The sequence below is a fragment of the Anoplopoma fimbria genome, chromosome 11, assembly GCF_027596085.1.
Source record: "Anoplopoma fimbria isolate UVic2021 breed Golden Eagle Sablefish chromosome 11, Afim_UVic_2022, whole genome shotgun sequence".
Classification (NCBI taxonomy): domain Eukaryota; kingdom Metazoa; phylum Chordata; class Actinopteri; order Perciformes; family Anoplopomatidae; genus Anoplopoma; species Anoplopoma fimbria.
In genome coordinates, this window is record NC_072459.1 from 855,997 (window position 1) to 860,996 (window position 5,000).

Below are 5,000 nucleotides of genomic sequence, written 5' to 3' on the forward strand. Positions count from 1 at the left end.
TTGAATTTATTGTTTGGTCAATATAATTGTTGCATATGTTTGATGTTTCTGTTTCGGTGTCCAGATGTTCAGCAGTAAAATCATTTTCTACATCTGATCTATAAAAAGAGAAAAACTAAAACATGTCTATTGATCATAAATATCAGCGTTGTGCGACCTCTAGAGGACAGACTGAGTACTACCACGGTGTGTTTAAACAACACAGGGAGTGAAACCAAAGATCAAGAAAGTGAACTTTCATTTTTACCAATAATTGATCATTTATGGTCATCTGAACTTTATTCTTTATATAAAAAATAAAGAGAAATACTCACGTATATATATATATATATATATAATTATATGTGTATAATAATAATACATATATAAAATAAATTATATTTATATATATATTTACTTTCTTTAAATGGATATTTGTGTCTGATTTCATCATTTTTTATTATATTTCCGTTGTGTCTCTTTTCCATGTAAAGTATTTATTAAATTGATTTGAGTTTTATAAATACAGTTTTATTGTCATCAATCATTATGTAGACTCAACATTGCCACCTGCTGCTCACACACACACACACACACACACACACACACACACACACACACACACACACACACACACACACACACACACACACACACACACACACACACACACACACCTTTTTTAACAAAAAAATTAAGAGGCATTTGTCCAAATACAGAACAGCGTAAATTAAAATAAATATAATAAATTATTATAATAATTATTATAACAGGATCAAAAGGGAGCTTTGATTTTACGGTTGTCATGGAGACAACATCCATCATACTCAGCGGTCAGTATCAGAATATTTATCTCTATCTTCTTCTTCTTTACATTATTAAATCATCACAATTTGCGGTCCAGATGTTTCATATTTAATTATTTATTGTCATGAAAAAACACAATTCATTTAAAAAATAAAACTCTAAATTAATAAACACAAAATCAAATGTGACCAAATAAAGAAGGTTAGAAAACACTACAGTACCCACAATGCAGCATTTACAGTGTCTGTATGAATTTAGGAGGTTTTTTAAAATTATTAATCTTAAAATTAAAATACATTAGAGACAAATGTTAAAATATTTCAGGAAGAAAAACTAAAACAACATTTTTCAACGAAAGAAGTTTAAAACTTTTTGAATAAAGTTTTAAGATTATTTTTGTAATATTTCAGGAAAGAAAAAAATGTATTTGAGATAAAAGTTCTCATAGTTTGAGAAGAATGTCTTATATATTTTTTAATACATTATTATTATTTTTCTTTTATAAATTTTAAAAGCGTTTTTGAGTAAAAAGTTCCGGTTTGTTATTGAAATCAAATTCATCATATTTTTAGGAAAACACTACATTACCCAAAATGCAGCACTAACAGTTTGTATAAAGCTTTCTGTCCTGAAATCAAATATCCTTAAATTGTTTATTCTGTTAAACAGAAAAACACATCAGACAAAAAAATCTTTTTTAAAATGAAATAATCTTAAAATTTAAGTTGAAATATATTTAGAAAAAAAAATTGTAATTCATAAAAAAATTATAAATTCAAGATTTTGAGAACAAACTCTTTGGGAATAAAGTATTTAATTGTTCATGATGAATGTTGTGATATTTAAAGAAGAAGAGTCGTAATATATATTATATTTCAGATTACATTAGCAATATGAGAATAAAGTTACAACAAATAAAAAGTTGCTTCGAGAACAAATATTAATAATAAACTTTCTAAACAAAATATTAGAAATCTAAATTATTTTTTATTCTTAAAATAATGGATTATCATAAAAACCATTAAACTGTTTCATAGCTGCAGCAGGATCTTCATAATGTTTATAGTTTAATGATTCTCCAGATGTGCAAAATAAAACTAAAAGACTTTTATTAAATAAATATACATTTAAAGTAACAATTTAATAAAACTCAGATAATCATTAGATAACAAAATAAATTGTTGAAAGTAGAGCCATGTTGAACTTGATTTCTACAGTATCTGGTGACCTCAGCCTCAGAGGGAGTAGAGCTTCAGCTGCTCCTCCATGTCTCCCTCTGTCACCTCCCCCAGCAGCTCCTGGTTCTCCCTCAGCAGCAGGAAGATGGCGGCTAGTTGCTCCTGTTGCACCCTGGGAAGTGAAGTCAAGTCACACACACACACACACACACACACACACACACACACACACACACACACACACACACACACACACACACACACACACACACACACACACACACACACACACACACACACACACACACACGATCTCTGATATGTAAAGATGATCAGCTGTGTTGAACTGAGCATAAATCACCAGTGGAGGTCACACTTTTATAAATATCATAATTCATATATAAACACATAAACAAACATAATATCAAATATGCATATTAACATAATATCTTAATAGATAAAAGTCATTTTGAAAGAAATTTACAATTTTTCGAGAAATAATAAGTTTATTTTGATAATAAAGTTATTTTTTGATGGCAATAGTATTTTCTAAGAATAAAGATGATATATATATATATATTTTTTTTTTTTATTTATTTATTTTAAGGCTATTTTCTTAAATTTAAAATTTCAATAATGTTTTTCTTAAATATATTTCCAATAAAAATAAAAAATAAATAAAAAAGTTTTATCTAAATTAGAAAGAGAAAAAAGTTAACCCTGAGAAAATGACAAATTTGAGAATTTCATTTTTCATTTTTCAAGATTAAAGTTGAAATATTTCAAGAAATAAAGTTTTCTTTTGAGAATAAAGTCATAGTTTTTGATGGAAATTATATTTTGGGAATAAATGTAAAATATTTCAATTTCAGGAGAAAGAAAGTTGTAATATTTTTGGACAATGAATGTTATATGAAGATTAAATATTACACAGAAAATGTGAGTATTTTACATTTGTACATTCTGCAGTAAAGTCAGAAACAAAAACAGAGATCAGCTGGAAACAAATGAATTCAAATGACAGAATATTTTCACTTTTCCTGAAATCAAAATAAACTTTATTGACTCGTCTCTTTGAATAAAAACTAAACACATCTGTTTGGTTTCACACATTTATTCATTTATTGCATGTTTAAACATTTCAACTCAAAACACACGACTGAGAGCAGATTATTTCTACTGTTATCTGTTATTTAACTAAACTAAAAAGAGTTTAAACAAAAAAATCACAATAAACTCAAACTTTCTGTTAATTCAACTCTTTTTCTCTAAAAGTCCTCGACCAAAGAAAACTGAAGGCACTTTGGTGAGAAGAAGTTTTTCATAAACAGCTCAGACATTAATCTGAAACCAGAAACAGAACAGAGACTCGTCTTCCTCTCCGATGAAGAAGATGAAGATGAAGAAGAAGATGAAGACGACTCACGTCTCATTCAGGAGCTCTGGAACAAAAAGACAAAGTCAGAGATTCAGATAAATAAATGTTTTAATTTAAAGAACATTTAAACTTTGAGGGACCAAACCAGAAAGTTTGAACCATTCAGAACATTTGAATTAAACAACATTTTAATGAATAATTAAGCAATTATTAATTATGTAATTATGTAATATTAATTATGTAATTAATAATTATTAATTAATAATTAATAATGATGTAATTATTATTTTCTGTTGGTTTCCGTTCAGTTTAATTCTTCATATTTAATCTTCAGTTACATCATTGTTATTTAGTCACACATCATACTTATGATCGACTAAACTGAATTAAATGAATGTTCTGTGTGATATGAGTGTTGCTATTTGATTTCAGAGTTTAGTGTAAATTAACGGAAATATTTGATTTAAAAATATTGTATTCTCCAAAAAAAGAGACATTTTCAATGAAAAAATATGAAAAATCTTTAATTTTGATAGTAATGAGATTTCTAGAATACAGTTGATTTTTTTCTAGAAAGATATCATAATGCTTTGTGATAAAACTTTTTAATTTAAAAATAAAATTAATTTTGATAAGTTAGAAAACACTACATTACCTAAAATGCAACACTTAGCTTTAACGTCGTCCTGAAGACGTTTTTCTAAAATTATTATCAAATTAAACTACGGTGGCACATTAGAGACAAAGTTAACATGAGAATAAACTCAAAAGATTTTGAGATTTAATTTGGAATATTTTGAGAAAAGAAAACTTGTTATTCTCAAGAAAAACAGACGAAAAAATGTTACTTTATAATGTGAATTTAAGAACAATTCTTTGGGAATAAAGCTCTAAAATTTTCAAGATAAATTTCGTAGTTTTGAGGTCATAATCTTTTAGAAACACCTGTAATATTTTGATTAAACAGTCACATTGTGAGAACAAAGTCATGATGAACAAACATTGACGTTACATCCAGTAGATTAACGGACAAACTTAAAGGACCTGGTGTTCATTTAGTCTCGTTGATTTTCAAAATGTAAATGAACAGAAAACACTTCATTCCCTCAACACAAAGAAAAATGATTCTAAAATACATTAAAATGACAAAAAGTTAGAAAAACATGCAGGTTTGGTTCTTTAATGCAGATTTAAATGAGTTATTATTGATGTTAGAATGAATTATTAATTCATGCAGAAGCTTTAAAGTCTTTGTTTCATTTTTATAGAAGTCAACTCAGGTGTGAAATAATGAGAAATATAGTTTAAAAAAACCTGAAAATCATATTCAGGTTTAATTATTTGTTCTCAGCCAATCAGAGACATCGGAGACACATTTACAGGTAAACATCAGTTCACAGCTGGAGTTTAAAATAAACAAACAGGTGAGTTTCTATTTAAAGATTCAGATCTGAGCGACCGGCAGAACTCACCGTTAGCTGAGGTGTTAGCAGGCAGCATGCAGGGTTAGCAGAGGCCGACAGGTGAGGCCGACAGGTGAGACCAAAAGGTGAGACCAAAAGGTGAGACCAAAAGGTGAGACCAAAAGGTGAGACCAAAAGCTGAGGCTGACAGGTGAGTTTAAGGGTTGAGACTGAATGTTGAGACCAACAGGTGAG